Consider the following 23,141-nt stretch of genomic DNA (forward strand, 5'->3'; position numbering starts at 1 on the left):
GAGGAAGCTTGGAGGTGCCCAGACCCGGCCAGGGACGCGCAGTTTCCCCCCGGCTTCATATGAGTAGCGGAGTGCCTGCTGACACTTAGCTCCAGCCTGGGTCCTGGGTCTGGATCCTCTGGTGGAGCCCGGCTCCGTGGTTTCAGAACGGCCCAGACCCGGCCAGGGTCTGTTTTTTTGCGATTGAAATTGGTACAAAACATGGTTCTATGTATACCGGACAAAAGGAGCTTGGTCGACGGGCACACATGACCCGCCATCGTAGGGCCCCGTTCTGGTTTTATCCAGCTTCGAAGGCTCCTGCGCACTGCAGGTTTGTTTACATTTTGCGGCTGTGGTTTGCTCCGGCTAACCTCACGCCGGACACGTTGGAAGCGAGGCCGAGACGGAGGTCCCACCAGGCGCGGGGCTTCAGTCTGACTGGCTCTCCCCGCTTGTCTCCGGAGATGGGACCGTCACTCACCCCCGTGCAGTAGGACGCGCGGCTTGAAGGATGATGGCTGCGCTTAGCCCCTGTGCCAGGGGCTCTGCACCAGTCCCCTTCAGCCTCAACGCGTCCGGTGGAACAACAGTCCAGGCCCACTGTCACTCACCCCCGCACTGAAGGACGCGCGGCTTGGAGGATGATGGGTGCGCTTAGCCCCTGTGCCAGGGGCTCTGAGCCAGTCCCCTTCAGCCTCAACGCGTCCGGTGGGAACACAGTCCAGGTCCATTGTCACTCACCCCTGCGCAGAAGGACGCGCGGCTTGGAGGATGATGGCTGCGCTTAGCCCCTGGCACAGGGGCTCTGCACCAGTCCCCTTCAGCCTCAACGCGTCCGGTGGAACAACAGTCCAGGCCCTCTGTCACTCACCCCCGCACTGAAGGACGCGCGGCTTGAAGGATGATGGCTGTGCTTAGCCCCTGTGCCAGGGGCTCTGAGCCAGTCCCCTTCAGCCTCAACGCGTCCGACGGAACCACAGTCCGGGCCCACTGTCACTCACCCCTGCGCAGAAGGACGCGCGGCTTGAAGGATGATGGCTGCGCTTAGCCCCTGGGCCCAAGGGCTCTGCGCCAGTCCCCTTCAGCCTCAACGTTACCGATGGCTCTGCGCGGGGCGGGGGGCAGCGCCAGCGCATATTTTTGGTCCGACTCGGGTCCCTTCCTTGTCTCTTGAGTTTGTCAAATGCGGCGCCTGTCCAGGGCTCACTTTGCTATCAATTGGGGTCACCTTTCCCGTGGCTGGTCACCGCCATCGTAGGGCCCCGTTCTGGTTTCATCCAGCTTCGAAGGCTCCTGCGCACTGCTGGGTTGTAGGCATTTGTGGTCCAGAGCCCCGGGTCTAAATTAAACCTGTTACCCTAGTAGGCCGGCCTCCGGGTCCACCTCTCTTCTTCGGTTAAGGAGTACACTGGGCGCGGGGGCAGCCAGTGGAGGGCAAGGGCCCTGCCTCCAAGTGTGGTGCAGGGGACAGGGGAGCCAGGGCCTTGGGGCCCTGGTTCTATTTTATTTTTTAAAATGGCTCAGAGTACCAAGGGCTCGGACTTCCAGGGGGCTGCACCAAGGGTGTGTAGCCCGTGTGGGGGTGCTTAAGTGTGGGTACCCGGGGACGAAAGGTGGGCCGGGGCCGGGAACGGGGCCGGCGCGAGCCCCTGTGGTGAGTGCTGGGCCGTTCCCTTGGTACTCCAGTCAGCGTACCAAGGGCACGGACTTCCATGGTATAGTACCAAGGGCACGGACCTCCAGGGGGCTGAACCAAGGGTGTGTAGCCCGTGTGGGGGTGCTTAAGTGTAGGTCCCCGGGTTCGAAGGGAGAGCCTGGTCCCCGGTGGTCATCCCCGGAGTCCCAGAGCCCGCAACACGGGGAAGAGTGGCCCGTCCCCAGACTGAGTCTGGGGGGGTGCGGGGTGGGCCGGAGCTCCAGGCTCCAGGGTGTGGTGATCAGCGGAGGCCGAGCCCGGCCAGAGTGGCTCTTCCCCGGGCTAAGTTTGGGGGAAAGCGGGGTGGCTCTGGAGGTGCTCCGGGGGTTCCAGGGGGTGCTCAGTGGAGGCCATGCCCGGCCGGAGTGGCCCTTCCCCGGGGTGAGTCTGGAGGAGTGGGGGGTGGCTCTGGAGGTACTCCGGGGGCTCCAGGGGGTGCTCAGTGGAGACCATGCCCAGCCAGAGTGGCCCTTCCCCGGGGTGAGTCTGAAGGAGTGGGGGGGTGGCTCTGGAGGTGCTCCGGGGGCTCCAGGGGTTCCAGGGGGTGCTCAGCGGAGGCCATGCCCGGCCAGAGTGGCCCTTCCCCGGACAGAGTCTGGGGGGAGTGGGGGGTGGCTCTGGAGGTGCTCAATGGGGCTCCAGGGGGTGCTCAGCGGAGGCAGTGACCGGCCAGAGTGGCCCTTCCCCGGGCAGAGTCTGGCCGTGTGCGGGGTGGATGATCCCTGCTCCGCCTCACGCGAGTTCAAGACTGGCTGGGTGCACTTTTATCCATGAGGCACTGCACTGCCTCCGGCAGCTGAGTTCGGGGCCCGGTAGGGGCTCCAGACCCGCAGAAGGTGCTCCCTGGGGCCGGGCTGAGTCTGGCCGTGTGCGGGGTGGATGATCCCTGCTCCGCCTCACGCGAGTTCGAGACGGCTGGGTGCACTTTTATCCAAGAATCAATTGGAGTGCGGAGCTTCTACGGGCCTCCAGGGGCACTGCCGACCCAGAGCTGTGCCCCGGCTTCAGTTCTCTGTATCTCAGGAAGTTTTTTATTTATACATTTATTTCATCCATAATCTCTGGCGCCTAAAGGGTTATGACATTGTGAAGCAAACACATTAAGACGACCTCAAATTGAGCCACTGTTGTCTTCTGCAATCATAAGTGCTTCTCTTTGGGGTTGTCTTGGTTGTGACTTTGGCCTCAATAACTGCAAGTATCTCAAGTTTTGAAAAATACCATGAAGTTTTCACTCTACCTGGTCATTCACATTACCCTGGCACAAGCACTGACTTGACTTTTGAATGCAGTAAGTGCTACTTGTTGGGGTAGTGTTGATGTCTTTGTCTGCATGCACTTTGAAATTACGTTCTGGAAAAGTTTGTTTAAACACCAGTTTCAGAGAGTCATTCTTATTTCCCTAACATGAGCATTGACTTGTCAATGAAATTCAGTAAGTGCTTTTTGTTGGGGCAGTTCCATATGACAAAAGCCTCCATTGGTAATGCAAAAGAAAAAGTCCTTGCTCCAAGATTACTTCAAATGGAACCACTTGTGCTTCTTCATGCTCATAAGTGCTCCTCTTTGGGGTTTTATTGTCAGCAACTTGTTCACGAATAGGAACTGTACGGCCAATATCAGGACTCCTGTGCCAAATGTAAGTCAAAAGTAGAGCTCAACCACAGCCTTGATCTGTCTGCATTTTATAGAAAGTGCTTCATAGTTGGGGTGTTGTTCTGGCTTCACTATTTAGCATTGCACAATAGAATATATCAGCTTGTTTTCTCAGTAATATCACTCTGTCTCTAGACACTGACTCTTGGGCAGTGATAGTGGCTTTAAAATTGAAATACAAGAATTGTTTCTTTTTAAGTAATTAACTTGACTGAACTTTTACCCTGATCAATGTCCATGATATTGTATGGCTCTTGGCTCCATAAACACTGTTGTTGATGGCTTGCATGTAAATTGACTACACATTGAAGGCCCATTTTCAGAATGGCCATTACCACAGTCGTTGAAACCCTGAAAAGAAGGTGGGGCTATGGCATACGGTACTTATACTGGTCACATACCTTAGCCAGCACAACTCACCAGAGACGGCCAAGAAGACATCGGAAGAAGATCTGGAGTACAGCAGCCACTTTGATAGGAATATCTGGATTCAGTGGAGTTCAACAGGAGCATTGACTTGTTTTTTTCAGTAAGTTCTACTTGTTGTGACCACCATTTAAGACATTGTGAAGCAAACACATTAAGACGACCTCAAATTGAGCCACTGTTGGCTTCTGCAATCATAAGTGCTTCTCTTTGGGGTTGTCTTGGTTGTGACTTTGGCCTCAATAACTGCAAGTATCTCAAGTTTTGAAAAATACCATGAAGTTTTCACTCTACCTGGTCATTCACATTACCCTGGCACAAGCACTGACTTGACTTTTGAATGCAGTAAGTGCTACTTGTTGGGGTAGTGTTGATGTCTTTGTCTGCATGCACTTTGAAATTACGTTCTGGAAAAGTTTGTTTAAACACCAGTTTCAGAGAGTCATTCTTATTTCCCTAACATGAGCATTGACTTGTCAATGAAATTCAGTAAGTGCTTTTTGTTGGGGGGCAGTTCCATATGACAAAAGCCTCCATTGGTAATGCAAAAGAAAAAGTCTTTGCTCCGAGATTACTTCAAATGGAACCACTTGTGCTTCTTCATGCTCATAAGTGCTCCTCTTTGGGGTTTTCTTGTCAGCAACTTGTTCACGAATTGGAACTGTACGGCCAATATCAGGACTCCTGTGCCAAATGTAAGTCAAAAGTAGAGCTCAACCACAGCCTTGATCTGTCTGCATTTTATAGAAAGTGCTTCATAGTTGGGGTGTTGTTCTGGCTTCACTATTTAGCATTGCACAATAGAATATATCAGCTTGTTTTCTCAGTAATATCACTCTGTCTCTAGACACTGACTCTTGGGCAGTGATAGTGGCTTTAAAATCGAAATACAAGAATTGTTTCTTTTTCAGTAATAAACTAAACTGAACTTTTACTTTGATCAATGTCCATGATATTGTATGGCTCTTGGCTCCATAAACACTGTTGTTGATGGCTTGCATGTAAATTGACTACACATTGAAGGCCCATTTGCAGAATGGCCATTACCACAGTCGTTGAAACCCTGAAAAGAAGGTGGGGCTATGGCATACAGTACTTATACTGGTCACATACCTTAGCCAGCACAACTCACCAGAGACGGCCAAGAAGACATCGGAAGAAGATCTGGAGTACAGCAGCCACTTTGATAGGAATATCTGGATTCAGTGGAGTTCAACAGGAGCATTGACTTGTTTTTTTTCAGTAAGTTCTACTTGTTGTGACCACCATTTAAGACATTGTGAAGCAAACACATTAAGACGACCTCAACTTGAGCCACTGTTGGCTTCTGCAATCATAAGTGCTTCTCTTTGGGGTTGTCTTGGTTGTGACTTTGGCCTCAATAACTGCAAGTATCTCAAGTTTTGAAAAATACCATGAAGTTTTCACTCTACCTGGTCATTCACATTACCCTGGCACAAGCACTGACTTGACTTTTGAATGCAGTAAGTGCTACTTGTTGGGGTAGTGTTGATGTCTTTGTCTGCATGCACTTTGAAATTACGTTTTGGAAAAGTTTGTTTAAACACCAGTTTCAGAGAGTCATTCTTATTTCCCTAACATGAGCATTGACTTGTCAATGAAATTCAGTAAGTGCTTTTTGTTGGGGCAGTTCCATATGACAAAAGCCTCCATTGGTAATGCAAAAGAAAAAGTCTTTGCTCCGAGATTACTTCAAATGGAACCACTTGTGGTTCTTCGTGCTCATAAGTGCTCCTCTTTGGGGTTTTCTTGTCAGCAACTTGTTCACGAATAGGAACTGTACGGCCAATATCAGGACTCCTGTGCCAAATGTAAGTCAAAAGTAGAGCTCAACCACAGCCTTGATCTGTCTGCATTTTATAGAAAGTGCTTCATAGTTGGGGTGTTGTTCTGGCTTCACTATTTAGCATTGCACAATAGAATATATCAGCTTGTTTTCTCAGTAATATCACTCTGTCTCTAGACACTGACTCTTGGGCAGTGATAGTGGCTTTAAAATTGAAATACAAGAATTGTTTCTTTTTAAGTAATTAACTTGACTGAACTTTTACCCTGATCAATGTCCATGATATTGTATGGCTCTTGGCTGCATAAACACTGTTGTTGACGGCTTGTATGTAAATTGACTACACATTGAAGGCCCATTTGCAGAATGGCCATTACCACAGTCGTTGAAACCCTGAAAAGAAGGTGGGGCTATGGCATACAGTACTTATACTGGTCACATACCTTAGCCAGCACAACTCACCAGAGACGGCCAAGAAGACATCGGAAGAAGATCTGGAGTACAGCAGCCACTTTGATAGGAATATCTGGATTCAGTGGAGTTCAACAGGAGCATTGACTTGTTTTTTCAGTAAGTTCTACTTGTTGTGACCACCATTTAAGACATTGTGAAGCAAACACATTAAGACGACCTCAAATTGAGCCACTGTTGGCTTCTGCAATCATAAGTGCTTCTCTTTGGGGTTGTCTTGGTTGTGACTTTGGCCTCAATAACTGCAAGTATCTCAAGTTTTGAAAAATACCATGAAGTTTTCACTCTACCTGGTCATTCACATTACCCTGGCACAAGCACTGACTTGACTTTTGAATGCAGTAAGTGCTACTTGTTGGGGTAGTGTTGATGTCTTTGTCTGCATGCACTTTGAAATTACGTTTTGGAAAAGTTTGTTTAAACACCAGTTTCAGAGAGTCATTCTTATTTCCCTAACATGAGCATTGACTTGTCAATGAAATTCAGTAAGTGCTTTTTGTTGGGGGGCAGTTCCATATGACAAAAGCCTCCACTGGTAATGCAAAAGAAAAAGTCTTTGCTCCGAGATTACTTCAAATGGAACCACTTGTGCTTCTTCGTGCTCATAAGTGCTCCTCTTTGGGGTTTTCTTGTCAGCCACTTGTTCACGAATAGGAACTGTACGGCCAATATCAGGACTCCTGTGCCAAATGTAAGTCAAAAGTAGAGCTCAACCACAGCCTTGATCTGTCTGCATTTTATAGAAAGTGCTTCATAGTTGGGGTGTTGTTCTGGCTTCACTATTTAGCATTGCACAATAGAATATATCAGCTTGTTTTCTCGGTAATATCACTCTGTCTCTAGACACTGACTCTTGGGCAGTGATAGTGGCTTTAAAATTGAAATACAAGAATTGTTTCTTTTTAAGTAATTAACTTGACTGAACTTTTACCCTGATCAATGTCCATGATATTGTATGGCTCTTGGCTGCATAAACACTGTTGTTGACGGCTTGTATGTAAATTGACTACACATTGAAGGCCCATTTGCAGAATGGCCATTACCACAGTCGTTGAAACCCTGAAAAGAAGGTGGGGCTATGGCATACAGTACTTATACTGGTCACATACCTTAGCCAGCACAACTCACCAGAGACGGCCAAGAAGACATCGGAAGAAGATCTGGAGTACAGCAGCCACTTTGATAGGAATATCTGGATTCAGTGGAGTTCAACAGGAGCATTGACTTGTTTTTTTCAGTAAGTTCTACTTGTTGTGACCACCATTTAAGACATTGTGAAGCAAACACATTAAGACGACCTCAACTTGAGCCACTGTTGGCTTCTGCAATCATAAGTGCTTCTCTTTGGGGTTGTCTTGGTTGTGACTTTGGCCTCAATAACTGCAAGTATCTCAAGTTTTGAAAAATACCATGAAGTTTTCACTCTACCTGGTCATTCACATTACCCTGGCACAAGCACTGACTTGACTTTTGAATGCAGTAAGTGCTACTTGTTGGGGTAGTGTTGATGTCTTTGTCTGCATGCACTTTGAAATTACGTTCTGGAAAAGTTTGTTTAAACACCAGTTTCAGAGAGTCATTCTTATTTCCCTAACATGAGCATTGACTTGTCAATGAAATTCAGTAAGTGCTTTTTGTTGGGGGGCAGTTCCATATGACAAAAGCCTCCATTGGTAATGCAAAAGAAAAAGTCCTTGCTCCAAGATTACTTCAAATGGAACCACTTGTGCTTCTTCATGCTCATAAGTGCTCCTCTTTGGGGTTTTCTTGTCAGCAACTTGTTCACGAATAGGAACTGTACGGCCAATATCAGGACTCCTGTGCCAAATGTAAGTCAAAAGTAGAGCTCAACCACAGCCATGATCTGTCTGCATTTTATAGAAAGCGCTTCATAGTTGGGGTGTTGTTCTGGCTTCACTATTTAGCATTGCACAATAGAATATATCAGCTTGTTTTCTCAGTAATATCACTCTGTCTCTAGACACTGACTCTTGGGCAGTGATGCTGGCTTTAAAATCGAAATACAAGAATTGTTTCTTTTTCAGTAATAAACTAAACTGAACTTTTACTTTGATCAATGTCCATGATATTGTATGGCTCTTGGCTCCATAAACACTGTTGTTGATGGCTTGCATGTAAATTGACACTCGTTGAAAAAAGAGGGTGGGACCATGGCACACATTGGTTTGCAGTTTACAGTCAACTCAAGACAGTTCTAGGTTCCACCGAGATTTGAACTCGGATCACTGGATTCAAAGCCCAGAGTGCTAACCATTACACCATGGAACCATACAATGCAATACCACCATGTAGGGTTGAATTTGATGAGGGTTGGTGATCAATCTGATTTGATATATCACATGCAGTGTTTTTGATGTAGGGGAACCACGGGAAGTTCTTTTCGCATTAGGCAAGTCCAAATTCTGTCTACATGCCGGCATGAGTCATTAAAATTGTATGGTCTAGTATTGTGTTTAATATCTTACAATAATTACATAGTAATACAACCGCCTGAACAGGGACTTGAACCCTGGACCCTCAGATTAAAAGTCTGATGCTCTACCGACTGAGCTATCCAGGCTCTGAGTGAGACAGAGCCAAATGGAGCCTGGATCATTTCATAGCTGTGCATAACCTTTTTTGGGAACAGTGTTCTTTTAGCAGCAAATAAACTGGATCCAGAGTCTGACTCCCATGAGGCCTTGCATCTTTACAATGTCAATGACAATGTAATCCTTCAATGGGTACCAAAGACAGTTGCAAAAATGATTTTGAAGTTTCACAATGATTCAACTTGTTTGGCTGATCACTGGCTATGTATTTGATGTCTCTTGTTGGTCTGCATCGATAACTTTGTTGACGGCTTGTATGTAAATTGACTACACATTGAAGGCCCATTTGCAGAATGGCCATTACCACAGTCGTTGAAACCCTGAAAAGAAGGTGGGGCTATGGCATACGGTACTTATACTGGTCACATACCTTAGCCAGCACAACTCACCAGAGACGGCCAAGAAGACAACGGAAGAAGATCTGGAGTACAGCAGCCACTTTGATAGGAATATCTGGATTCAGTGGAGTTCAACAGGAGCATTGACTTGTTTTTTTTCAGTAAGTTCTACTTGTTATGACCACCATTTAAGACATTGTGAAGCAAACACATTAAGACGACCTCAACTTGAGCCACTGTTGGCTTCTGCAATCATAAGTGCTTCTCTTTGGGGTTGTCTTGGTTGTGACTTTGGCCTCAATAACTGCAAGTATCTCAAGTTTTGAAAAATACCATGAAGTTTTCACTCTACCTGGTCATTCACATTACCCTGGCACAAGCACTGACTTGACTTTTGAATGCAGTAAGTGCTACTTGTTGGGGTAGTGTTGATGTCTTTGTCTGCATGCACTTTGAAATTACGTTTTGGAAAAGTTTGTTGAAACACCAGTTTCAGAGAGTCATTCTTATTTCCCTAACATGAGCATTGACTTGTCAATGAAATTCAGTAAGTGCTTTTTGTTGGGGGGCAGTTCCATATGACAAAAGCCTCCATTGGTAATGCAAAAGAAAAAGTCTTTGCTCCGAGATTACTTCAAATGGAACCACTTGTGCTTCTTCGTGCTCATAAGTGCTCCTCTTTGAGGTTTTCTTGTCAGCAACTTGTTCACGAATAGGAACTGTACGGCCAATATCAGGACTCCTGTGCCAAATGTAAGTCAAAAGTAGAGCTCAACCACAGCCTTGATCTGTCTGCATTTTATAGAAAGTGCTTCATAGTTGGGGTGTTGTTCTGGCTTCACTATTTAGCATTGCACAATAGAATATATCAGCTTGTTTTCTCAGTAATATCACTCTGTCTCTAGACACTGACTCTTGGGCAGTGATAGTGGCTTTAAAATTGAAATACAAGAATTGTTTCTTTTTAAGTAATTAACTTGACTGAACTTTTACCCTGATCAATGTCCATGATATTGTATGGCTCTTGGCTGCATAAACACTGTTGTTGACGGCTTGTATGTAAATTGACTACACATTGAAGGCCCATTTGCAGAATGGCCATTACCACAGTCGTTGAAACCCTGAAAAGAAGGTGGGGCTATGGCATACGGTACTTATACTGGTCACATACCTTAGCCAGCACAACTCACCAGAGACGGCCAAGAAGACATCGGAAGAAGATCTGGAGTACAGCAGCCACTTTGATAGGAATATCTGGATTCAGTGGAGTTCAACAGGAGCATTGACTTGTTTTTTTCAGTAAGTTCTACTTGTTGTGACCACCATTTAAGACATTGTGAAGCAAACACATTAAGACGACCTCAAATTGAGCCACTGTTGGCTTCTGCAATCATAAGTGCTTCTCTTTGGGGTTGTCTTGGTTGTGACTTTGGCCTCAATAACTGCAAGTATCTCAAGTTTAAAAAATACCATGAAGTTTTCACTCTACCTGGTCATTCACATTACCCTGGCACAAGCACTGACTTGACTTTTGAATGCAGTAAGTGCTACTTGTTGGGGTAGTGTTGATGTCTTTGTCTGCATGCACTTTGAAATTACGTTCTGGAAAAGTTTGTTTAAACACCAGTTTCAGAGAGTCATTCTTATTTCCCTAACATGAGCATTGACTTGTCAATGAAATTCAGTAAGTGCTTTTTGTTGGGGGGCAGTTCCATATGACAAAAGCCTCCATTGGTAATGCAAAAGAAAAAGTCCTTGCTCCAAGATTACTTCAAATGGAACCACTTGTGCTTCTTCATGCTCATAAGTGCTCCTCTTTGGGGTTTTCTTGTCAGCAACTTGTTCACGAATAGGAACTGTACGGCCAATATCAGGACTCCTGTGCCAAATGTAAGTCAAAAGTAGAGCTCAACCACAGCCATGATCTGTCTGCATTTTATAGAAAGCGCTTCATAGTTGGGGTGTTGTTCTGGCTTCACTATTTAGCATTGCACAATAGAATATATCAGCTTGTTTTCTCAGTAATATCACTCTGTCTCTAGACACTGACTCTTGGGCAGTGATGCTGGCTTTAAAATCGAAATACAAGAATTGTTTCTTTTTCAGTAATAAACTAAACTGAACTTTTACTTTGATCAATGTCCATGATATTGTATGGCTCTTGGCTCCATAAACACTGTTGTTGATGGCTTGCATGTAAATTGACACTCGTTGAAAAAAGAGGGTGGGACCATGGCACACATTGGTTTGCAGTTTACAGTCAACTCAAGACAGTTCTAGGTTCCACCGAGATTTGAACTCGGATCACTGGATTCAAAGCCCAGAGTGCTAACCATTACACCATGGAACCATACAATGCAATACCACCATGTAGGGTTGAATTTGATGAGGGTTGGTGATCAATCTGATTTGATATATCACATGCAGTGTTTTTGATGTAGGGGAACCACGGGAAGTTCTTTTCGCATTAGGCAAGTCCAAATTCTGTCTACATGCCGGCATGAGTCATTAAAATTGTATGGTCTAGTATTGTGTTTAATATCTTACAATAATTACATAGTAATACAACCGCCTGAACAGGGACTTGAACCCTGGACCCTCAGATTAAAAGTCTGATGCTCTACCGACTGAGCTATCCAGGCTCTGAGTGAGACAGAGCCAAATGGAGCCTGGATCATTTCATAGCTGTGCATAACCTTTTTTGGGAACAGTGTTCTTTTAGCAGCAAATAAACTGGATCCAGAGTCTGACTCCCATGAGGCCTTGCATCTTTACAATGTCAATGACAATGTAATCCTTCAATGGGTACCAAAGACAGTTGCAAAAATGATTTTGAAGTTTCACAATGATTCAACTTGTTTGGCTGATCACTGGCTATGTATTTGATGTCTCTTGTTGGTCTGCATCGATAACTTTGTTGACGGCTTGTATGTAAATTGACTACACATTGAAGGCCCATTTGCAGAATGGCCATTACCACAGTCGTTGAAACCCTGAAAAGAAGGTGGGGCTATGGCATACGGTACTTATACTGGTCACATACCTTAGCCAGCACAACTCACCAGAGACGGCCAAGAAGACAACGGAAGAAGATCTGGAGTACAGCAGCCACTTTGATAGGAATATCTGGATTCAGTGGAGTTCAACAGGAGCATTGACTTGTTTTTTTTCAGTAAGTTCTACTTGTTATGACCACCATTTAAGACATTGTGAAGCAAACACATTAAGACGACCTCAACTTGAGCCACTGTTGGCTTCTGCAATCATAAGTGCTTCTCTTTGGGGTTGTCTTGGTTGTGACTTTGGCCTCAATAACTGCAAGTATCTCAAGTTTTGAAAAATACCATGAAGTTTTCACTCTACCTGGTCATTCACATTACCCTGGCACAAGCACTGACTTGACTTTTGAATGCAGTAAGTGCTACTTGTTGGGGTAGTGTTGATGTCTTTGTCTGCATGCACTTTGAAATTACGTTTTGGAAAAGTTTGTTGAAACACCAGTTTCAGAGAGTCATTCTTATTTCCCTAACATGAGCATTGACTTGTCAATGAAATTCAGTAAGTGCTTTTTGTTGGGGGGCAGTTCCATATGACAAAAGCCTCCATTGGTAATGCAAAAGAAAAAGTCTTTGCTCCGAGATTACTTCAAATGGAACCACTTGTGCTTCTTCGTGCTCATAAGTGCTCCTCTTTGAGGTTTTCTTGTCAGCAACTTGTTCACGAATAGGAACTGTACGGCCAATATCAGGACTCCTGTGCCAAATGTAAGTCAAAAGTAGAGCTCAACCACAGCCTTGATCTGTCTGCATTTTATAGAAAGTGCTTCATAGTTGGGGTGTTGTTCTGGCTTCACTATTTAGCATTGCACAATAGAATATATCAGCTTGTTTTCTCAGTAATATCACTCTGTCTCTAGACACTGACTCTTGGGCAGTGATAGTGGCTTTAAAATTGAAATACAAGAATTGTTTCTTTTTAAGTAATTAACTTGACTGAACTTTTACCCTGATCAATGTCCATGATATTGTATGGCTCTTGGCTGCATAAACACTGTTGTTGACGGCTTGTATGTAAATTGACTACACATTGAAGGCCCATTTGCAGAATGGCCATTACCACAGTCGTTGAAACCCTGAAAAGAAGGTGGGGCTATGGCATACGGTACTTATACTGGTCACATACCTTAGCCAGCACAACTCACCAGAGACGGCCAAGAAGACATCGGAAGAAGATCTGGAGTACAGCAGCCACTTTGATAGGAATATCTGGATTCAGTGGAGTTCAACAGGAGCATTGACTTGTTTTTTTCAGTAAGTTCTACTTGTTGTGACCACCATTTAAGACATTGTGAAGCAAACACATTAAGACGACCTCAAATTGAGCCACTGTTGGCTTCTGCAATCATAAGTGCTTCTCTTTGGGGTTGTCTTGGTTGTGACTTTGGCCTCAATAACTGCAAGTATCTCAAGTTTAAAAAATACCATGAAGTTTTCACTCTACCTGGTCATTCACATTACCCTGGCACAAGCACTGACTTGACTTTTAAATGCAGTAAGTGCTACTTGTTGGGGTAGTGTTGATGTCTTTGTCTGCATGCACTTTGAAATTACGTTCTGGAAAAGTTTGTTTAAACACCAGTTTCAGAGAGTCATTCTTATTTCCCTAACATGAGCATTGACTTGTCAATGAAATTCAGTAAGTGCTTTTTGTTGGGGCAGTTCCATATGACAAAAGCCTCCATTGGTAATGCAAAAGAAAAAGTCCTTGCTCCAAGATTACTTCAAATGGAACCACTTGTGCTTCTTCATGCTCATAAGTGCTCCTCTTTGGGGTTTTCTTGTCAGCAACTTGTTCACGAATAGGAACTGTACGGCCAATATCAGGACTCCTGTGCCAAATGTAAGTCAAAAGTAGAGCTCAACCACAGCCTTGATCTGTCTGCATTTTATAGAAAGTGCTTCATAGTTGGGGTGTTGTTCTGGCTTCACTATTTAGCATTGCACAATAGAATATATCAGCTTGTTTTCTCAGTAATATCACTCTGTCTCTAGACACTGACTCTTGGGCAGTGATAGTGGCTTTAAAATTGAAATACAAGAATTGTTTCTTTTTAAGTAATTAACTTGACTGAACTTTTACCCTGATCAATGTCCATGATATTGTATGGCTCTTGGCTGCATAAACACTGTTGTTGACGGCTTGTATGTAAATTGACTACACATTGAAGGCCCATTTGCAGAATGGCCATTACCACAGTCGTTGAAACCCTGAAAAGAAGGTGGGGCTATGGCATACGGTACTTATACTGGTCACATACCTTAGCCAGCACAACTCACCAGAGACGGCCAAGAAGACATCGGAAGAAGATCTGGAGTACAGCAGCCACTTTGATAGGAATATCTGGATTCAGTGGAGTTCAACAGGAGCATTGACTTGTTTTTTTCAGTAAGTTCTACTTGTTGTGACCACCATTTAAGACATTGTGAAGCAAACACATTAAGACGACCTCAAATTGAGCCACTGTTGGCTTCTGCAATCATAAGTGCTTCTCTTTGGGGTTGTCTTGGTTGTGACTTTGGCCTCAATAACTGCAAGTATCTCAAGTTTAAAAAATACCATGAAGTTTTCACTCTACCTGGTCATTCACATTACCCTGGCACAAGCACTGACTTGACTTTTGAATGCAGTAAGTGCTACTTGTTGGGGTAGTGTTGATGTCTTTGTCTGCATGCACTTTGAAATTACGTTTTGGAAAAGTTTGTTGAAACACCAGTTTCAGAGAGTCATTCTTATTTCCCTAACATGAGCATTGACTTGTCAATGAAATTCAGTAAGTGCTTTTTGTTGGGGCAGTTCCATATGACAAAAGCCTCCATTGGTAATGCAAAAGAAAAAGTCTTTGCTCCGAGATTACTTCAAATGGAACCACTTGTGGTTCTTCGTGCTCATAAGTGCTCCTCTTTGGGGTTTTCTTGTCAGCAACTTGTTCACGAATAGGAACTGTACGGCCAATATCAGGACTCCTGTGCCAAATGTAAGTCAAAAGTAGAGCTCAACCACAGCCTTGATCTGTCTGCATTTTATAGAAAGTGCTTCATAGTTGGGGTGTTGTTCTGGCTTCACTATTTAGCATTGCACAATAGAATATATCAGCTTGTTTTCTCAGTAATATCACTCTGTCTCTAGACACTGACTCTTGGGCAGTGATAGTGGCTTTAAAATTGAAATACAAGAATTGTTTCTTTTTAAGTAATTAACTTGACTGAACTTTTACCCTGATCAATGTCCATGATATTGTATGGCTCTTGGCTGCATAAACACTGTTGTTGACGGCTTGTATGTAAATTGACTACACATTGAAGGCCCATTTGCAGAATGGCCATTACCACAGTCGTTGAAACCCTGAAAAGAAGGTGGGGCTATGGCATACAGTACTTATACTGGTCACATACCTTAGCCAGCACAACTCACCAGAGACGGCCAAGAAGACATCGGAAGAAGATCTGGAGTACAGCAGCCACTTTGATAGGAATATCTGGATTCAGTGGAGTTCAACAGGAGCATTGACTTGTTTTTTTCAGTAAGTTCTACTTGTTGTGACCACCATTTAAGACATTGTGAAGCAAACACATTAAGACGACCTCAACTTGAGCCACTGTTGGCTTCTGCAATCATAAGTGCTTCTCTTTGGGGTTGTCTTGGTTGTGACTTTGGCCTCAATAACTGCAAGTATCTCAAGTTTTGAAAAATACCATGAAGTTTTCACTCTACCTGGTCATTCACATTACCCTGGCACAAGCACTGACTTGACTTTTGAATGCAGTAAGTGCTACTTGTTGGGGTAGTGTTGATGTCTTTGTCTGCATGCACTTTGAAATTACGTTCTGGAAAAGTTTGTTTAAACACCAGTTTCAGAGAGTCATTCTTATTTCCCTAACATGAGCATTGACTTGTCAATGAAATTCAGTAAGTGCTTTTTGTTGGGGCAGTTCCATATGACAAAAGCCTCCATTGGTAATGCAAAAGAAAAAGTCCTTGCTCCAAGATTACTTCAAATGGAACCACTTGTGCTTCTTCATGCTCATAAGTGCTCCTCTTTGGGGTTTTCTTGTCAGCAACTTGTTCACGAATAGGAACTGTACGGCCAATATCAGGACTCCTGTGCCAAATGTAAGTCAAAAGTAGAGCTCAACCACAGCCTTGATCTGTCTGCATTTTATAGAAAGTGCTTCATAGTTGGGGTGTTGTTCTGGCTTCACTATTTAGCATTGCACAATAGAATATATCAGCTTGTTTTCTCAGTAATATCACTCTGTCTCTAGACACTGACTCTTGGGCAGTGATAGTGGCTTTAAAATTGAAATACAAGAATTGTTTCTTTTTAAGTAATTAACTTGACTGAACTTTTACCCTGATCAATGTCCATGATATTGTATGGCTCTTGGCTGCATAAACACTGTTGTTGACGGCTTGTATGTAAATTGACTACACATTGAAGGCCCATTTGCAGAATGGCCATTACCACAGTCGTTGAAACCCTGAAAAGAAGGTGGGGCTATGGCATACGGTACTTATACTGGTCACATACCTTAGCCAGCACAACTCACCAGAGACGGCCAAGAAGACATCGGAAGAAGATCTGGAGTACAGCAGCCACTTTGATAGGAATATCTGGATTCAGTGGAGTTCAACAGGAGCATTGACTTGTTTTTTTCAGTAAGTTCTACTTGTTGTGACCACCATTTAAGACATTGTGAAGCAAACACATTAAGACGACCTCAAATTGAGCCACTGTTGGCTTCTGCAATCATAAGTGCTTCTCTTTGGGGTTGTCTTGGTTGTGACTTTGGCCTCAATAACTGCAAGTATCTCAAGTTTTGAAAAATACCATGAAGTTTTCACTCTACCTGGTCATTCACATTACCCTGGCACAAGCACTGACTTGACTTTTGAATGCAGTAAGTGCTACTTGTTGGGGTAGTGTTGATGTCTTTGTCTGCATGCACTTTGAAATTACGTTCTGGAAAAGTTTGTTTAAACACCAGTTTCAGAGAGTCATTCTTATTTCCCTAACATGAGCATTGACTTGTCAATGAAATTCAGTAAGTGCTTTTTGTTGGGGCAGTTCCATATGACAAAAGCCTCCACTGGTAATGCAAAAGAAAAAGTCTTTGCTCCGAGATTACTTCAAATGGAACCACTTGTGGTTCTTCGTGCTCATAAGTGCTCCTCTTTGGGGTTTTCTTGTCAGCAACTTGTTCACGAATAGGAACTGTACGGCCAATATCAGGACTCCTGTGCCAAATGTAAGTCAAAAGTAGAGCTCAACCACAGCCTTGATCTGTCTGCATTTTATAGAAAGTGCTTCATAGTTGGGGTGTTGTTCTGGCTTCACTATTTAGCATTGCACAATAGAATATATCAGCTTGTTTTCTCAGTAATATCACTCTGTCTCTAGACACAGACTCTTGGGCAGTGATAGTGGCTTTAAAATTGAAATACAAGAATTGTTTCTTTTTAAGTAATTAACTTGACTGAACTTTTACCCTGATCAATGTCCATGATATTGTATGGCTCTTGGCTGCATAAACACTGTTGTTGACGGCTTGTATGTAAATTGACTACACATTGAAGGCCCATTTGCAGAATGGCCATTACCACAGTCGTTGAAACCCTGAAAAGAAGGTGGGGCTATGGCATACAGTACTTATACTGGTCACATACCTTAGCCAGCACAACTCACCAGAGACGGCCAAGAAGACATCGGAAGAAGATCTGGAGTACAGCAGCCACTTTGATAGGAATATCTGGATTCAGTGGAGTTCAACAGGAGCATTGACTTGTTTTTTTCAGTAAGTTCTACTTGTTGTGACCACCATTTAAGACATTGCGAAGCAAACACATAAAGACAACCTCAAATTGAGCCACTGTTGGCTTCTGCAATCATAAGTGCTTCTCTTTGGGGTTGTCTTGGTTGTGACTTTGGCCTCAATAACTGCAAGTATCTCAAGTTTTGAAAAATACCATGAAGTTTTCACTCTACCTGGTCATTCACATTACCCTGGCACAAGCACTGACTTGACTTTTGAATGCAGTAAGTGCTACTTGTTGGGGTAGTGTTGATGTCTTTGTCTGCATGCACTTTGAAATTACGTTTTGGAAAAGTTTGTTTAAACACCAGTTTCAGAGAGTCATTCTTATTTCCCTAACATGAGCATTGACTTGTCAATGAAATTCAGTAAGTGCTTTTTGTTGGGGGGCAGTTCCATATGACAAAAGCCTCCACTGGTAATGCAAAAGAAAAAGTCTTTGCTCCGAGATTACTTCAAATGGAACCACTTGTGCTTCTTCGTGCTCATAAGTGCTCCTCTTTGGGGTTTTCTTGTCAGCAACTTGTTCACGAATAGGAACTGTACGGCCAATATCAGGACTCCTGTGCCAAATGTAAGTCAAAAGTAGAGCTCAACCACAGCCTTGATCTGTCTGCATTTTATAGAAAGTGCTTCATAGTTGGGGTGTTGTTCTGGCTTCACTATTTAGCATTGCACAATAGAATATATCAGCTTGTTTTCTCAGTAATATCACTCTGTCTCTAGACACTGACTCTTGGGCAGTGATAGTGGCTTTAAAATTGAAATACAAGAATTGTTTCTTTTTAAGTAATTAACTTGACTGAACTTTTACCCTGATCAATGTCCATGATATTGTATGGCTCTTGGCTGCATAAACACTGTTGTTGACGGCTTGTATGTAAATTGACTACACATTGAAGGCCCATTTGCAGAATGGCCATTACCACAGTCGTTGAAACCCTGAAAAGAAGGTGGGGCTATGGCATACAGTACTTATACTGGTCACATACCTTAGCCAGCACAACTCACCAGAGACGGCCAAGAAGACATCGGAAGAAGATCTGGAGTACAGCAGCCACTTTGATAGGAATATCTGGATTCAGTGGAGTTCAACAGGAGCATTGACTTGTTTTTTTTCAGTAAGTTCTACTTGTTGTGACCACCATTTAAGACATTGTGAAGCAAACACATTAAGACGACCTCAACTTGAGCCACTGTTGGCTTCTGCAATCATAAGTGCTTCTCTTTGGGGTTGTCTTGGTTGTGACTTTGGCCTCAATAACTGCAAGTATCTCAAGTTTTGAAAAATACCATGAAGTTTTCACTCTACCTGGTCATTCACATTACCCTGGCACAAGCACTGACTTGACTTTTGAATGCAGTAAGTGCTACTTGTTGGGGTAGTGTTGATGTCTTTGTCTGCATGCACTTTGAAATTACGTTCTGGAAAAGTTTGTTTAAACACCAGTTTCAGAGAGTCATTCTTATTTCCCTAACATGAGCATTGACTTGTCAATGAAATTCAGTAAGTGCTTTTTGTTGGGGGGCAGTTCCATATGACAAAAGCCTCCATTGGTAATGCACAAGAAAAAGTCCTTGCTCCAAGATTACTTCAAATGGAACCACTTGTGCTTCTTCATGCTCATAAGTGCTCCTCTTTGGGGTTTTCTTGTCAGCAACTTGTTCACGAATAGGAACTGTACGGCCAATATCAGGACTCCTGTGCCAAATGTAAGTCAAAAGTAGAGCTCAACCACAGCCATGATCTGTCTGCATTTTATAGAAAGTGCTTCATAGTTGGGGTGTTGTTCTGGCTTCACTATTTAGCATTGCACAATAGAATATATCAGCTTGTTTTCTCAGTAATATCACTCTGTCTCTAGACACTGACTCTTGGGCAGTGATGCTGGCTTTAAAATCGAAATACAAGAATTGTTTCTTTTTCAGTAATAAACTAAACTGAACTTTTACTTTGATCAATGTCCATGATATTGTATGGCTCTTGGCTCCATAAACACTGTTGTTGATGGCTTGCATGTAAATTGACACTCGTTGAAAAAAGAGGGTGGGACCATGGCACACATTGGTTTGCAGTTTACAGTCAACTCAAGACAGTGCTAGGTTCCACCGAGATTTGAACTCGGATCACTGGATTCAAAGCCTAGAGTGCTAACCATTACACCATGGAACCATACAATGCAATACCGCCATGTAGGATTGAATTTGATGAGGGTTGGTGATCAATCTGATTTGATATATCACATGCAGTGTTTTTGATGTAGGGGAACCACGGGAAGTTCTTTTCGCATTAGGCAAGTCCAAATTCTGTCTACATGCCGGCATGAGTCATTAAAATTGTATGGTCTAGTATTGTGTTTAATATCTTACAATAATTACATAGTAATACAACCGCCTGAACAGGGACTTGAACCCTGGACCCTCAGATTAAAAGTCTGATGCTCTACCGACTGATCTATCCAGGCTCTGAGTGAGACAGAGCCAAATGGAGCCTGGATCATTTCATAGCTGTGCATAACCTTTTTTGGGAACAGTGTTCTTTTAGCAGCAAATAAACTGGATCCAGAGTCTGACTCCCATGAGGCCTTGCATCTTTACAATGTCAATGACAATGTAATCCTTCAATGGGTACCAAAGACAGTTGCAAAAATGATTTTGAAGTTTCACAATGATTCAACTTGTTTGGCTGATCACTGGCTATGTATTTGATGTCTCTTGTTGGTCTGCATCGATAACTTTGTTGACGGCTTGTATGTAAATTGACTACACATTGAAGGCCCATTTGCAGAATGGCCATTACCACAGTCGTTGAAACCCTGAAAAGAAGGTGGGGCTATGGCATACGGTACTTATACTGGTCACATACCTTAGCCAGCACAACTCACCAGAGACGGCCAAGAAGACATCGGAAGAAGATCTGGAGTACAGCAGCCACTTTGATAGGAATATCTGGATTCAGTGGAGTTCAACAGGAGCATTGACTTGTTTTTTTTCAGTAAGTTCTACTTGTTGTGACCACCATTTAAGACATTGTGAAGCAAACACATTAAGACGACCTCAACTTGAGCCACTGTTGGCTTCTGCAATCATAAGTGCTTCTCTTTGGGGTTGTCTTGGTTGTGACTTTGGCCTCAATAACTGCAAGTATCTCAAGTTTTGAAAAATACCATGAAGTTTTCACTCTACCTGGTCATTCACATTACCCTGGCACAAGCACTGACTTGACTTTTGAATGCAGTAAGTAGTACTTGTTGGGGTAGTGTTGATGTCTTTGTCTGCATGCACTTTGAAATTACGTTCTGGAAAAGTTTGTTTAAACACCAGTTTCAGATAGTCATTCTTATTTCCCTAACATGAGCATTGACTTGTCAATGAAATTCAGTAAGTGCTTTTTGTTGGGGGGCAGTTCCATATGACAAAAGCCTCCATTGGTAATGCAAAAGAAAAAGTCCTTGCTCCAAGATTACTTCAAATGGAACCACTTGTGCTTCTTCATGCTCATAAGTGCTCCTCTTTGGGGTTTTCTTGTCAGCAACTTGTTCACGAATAGGAACTGTACGGCCAATATCAGGACTCCTGTGCCAAATGTAAGTCAAAAGTAGAGCTCAACCACAGCCATGATCTGTCTGCATTTTATAGAAAGTGCTTCATAGTTGGGGTGTTGTTCTGGCTTCACTATTTAGCATTGCACAATAGAATATATCAGCTTGTTTTCTCAGTAATATCACTCTGTCTCTAGACACTGACTTTTGGGCAGTGATGCTGGCTTTAAAATCGAAATACAAGAATTGTTTCTTTTTCAGTAATAAACTAAACTGAACTTTTACTTTGATCAATGTCCATGATATTGTATGGCTCTTGGCTCCATAAACACTGTTGTTGATGGCTTGCATGTAAATTGAAACTCGTTGAAAAAAGAGGGTGGGACCATGGCACACATTGGTTTGCAGTTTACAGTCAACTCAAGACAGTTCTAGGTTCCACCGAGATTTGAACTCGGATCACTGCATTCAAAGCCCAGAGTGCTAACCATTACACCATGGAACCATACAATGCAATACCGCCATGTAGGGTTGAATTTGATGAGGGTTGGTGATCAATCTGATATGATATATCACATGCAGTGTTTTTGATGTAGGGGAACCACGGGAAGTTCTTTTCGCATTAGGCAAGTCCAAATTCTGTCTACATGCCGGCATGAGTCATTAAAATTGTATGGTATAGTATTGTGTCTAACCCTTTAAGCGCCAAAGTCGCAGAAATGCAACTTTACCGTACAAGGAAATTAATGAAATAATAGTAGAAAATGAATCACTTCAGTCATTGGTCGGTTCGGTGCAACTTCCCTTTATTAGCCAGGTATGATCCAGGGCAGATCCGGTAAGGAAAAAAATGGCTGGAGGAAGTACACGTGGCATGCAATTTACAGCAGATTCTGACTCTGAAGGGTATTATCTCCCCGAGAGTGACGATGGATTTCCAAGTGGAGATGAAGGGACTTCGAAACAACGGACAGGTGCAAAGGACAGACGGAGGCGAGGAACCAGTGGAACCAGTGGCTGCAGTAAAACTTGCCCGGTGGATGAGAGCTGGGACATGCTGAGAGAGGTCGAGGTATTTGAGGCATGGATCAAACCTTTTGAAGACCCAGTTGGCTACACAGGAGAGATGGATCTGACGGATGCTAATCCATTTGATATTCTGTCACTCTTTCTGACCGATCAGTTTTGGACTTTCATTACTGATGAGACAAATAGATATGCACATCAGTGTATGGCACCTATGATTCTGAAGCCACATTCAAGATTTCTTGAGTGGTATGATGTATCAGTCACCGAAATGAAAGCTTTCTTCGCTTTGCATCTCTCCATGGGCCTTGTTGAGAAACCTGAAATCGAGGATTACTGGGGAACATTTTGGCTTACACAAACGCCTGGATTTGGAAATGTAATGTCAAGAAACAGATTTGAAATCATTCTTTCGTTCTTTCATTTTGTCAACAATAATGATTATGTGAGAACAGGCGAGCCCGGGCACGATAAACTGTTCAAAGTCCGCCCAATAATAGATTTGATTATTCCCAAATTTGCAGCAGTTTACAGTCCAATCAAGGAGCTTTCTTTAGATGAAATGACAATAGCTTTCAAGGGGAGATCTTCACTAAAATGTTACTCTCCGAATAAACCTGACAAATATGGCTATAGAGTGTATGCCCTGAGTGAAAGCTGTTCAGGGTATGTTTTGCGCTGGTCAATGCACACTGGACAGTACAAAAATAATGCA

General features: G+C 43.4%; 5 non-coding genes across 5 annotated transcripts; all 5 read right to left on the bottom strand.

The window, feature by feature from the left end:
• Positions 1 to 8,255: 8,255 nt before the first annotated feature.
• On the bottom strand, positions 8,256 to 8,327 carry trnaq-uug (transfer RNA glutamine (anticodon UUG)). Its single transcript has one exon. It is a non-coding gene; the product is annotated as a tRNA-Gln (tRNA).
• A 219-nt stretch (positions 8,328 to 8,546) lies between these two features.
• On the bottom strand, positions 8,547 to 8,619 carry trnak-uuu (transfer RNA lysine (anticodon UUU)). Its single transcript has one exon. It is a non-coding gene; the product is annotated as a tRNA-Lys (tRNA).
• A 2,647-nt stretch (positions 8,620 to 11,266) lies between these two features.
• On the bottom strand, positions 11,267 to 11,338 carry trnaq-uug (transfer RNA glutamine (anticodon UUG)). The gene has a single exon. It is a non-coding gene; the product is annotated as a tRNA-Gln (tRNA).
• A 219-nt stretch (positions 11,339 to 11,557) lies between these two features.
• trnak-uuu (transfer RNA lysine (anticodon UUU)) lies at positions 11,558 to 11,630 on the bottom strand. Its single transcript has one exon. It is a non-coding gene; the product is annotated as a tRNA-Lys (tRNA).
• Positions 11,631 to 19,959: 8,329 nt separating this feature from the next.
• trnaq-uug (transfer RNA glutamine (anticodon UUG)) lies at positions 19,960 to 20,031 on the bottom strand. The gene has a single exon. It is a non-coding gene; the product is annotated as a tRNA-Gln (tRNA).
• Between the last annotated feature and the right edge of the window lie 3,110 nt (positions 20,032 to 23,141).

The sequence above is a fragment of the Eucyclogobius newberryi genome, unplaced genomic scaffold, assembly GCF_026437365.1.
Source record: "Eucyclogobius newberryi isolate DKJ021-1_F unplaced genomic scaffold, fEucNew1.0.hap1 SCAF_60, whole genome shotgun sequence".
In the NCBI taxonomy this organism is placed as follows: domain Eukaryota; kingdom Metazoa; phylum Chordata; class Actinopteri; order Gobiiformes; family Gobiidae; genus Eucyclogobius; species Eucyclogobius newberryi.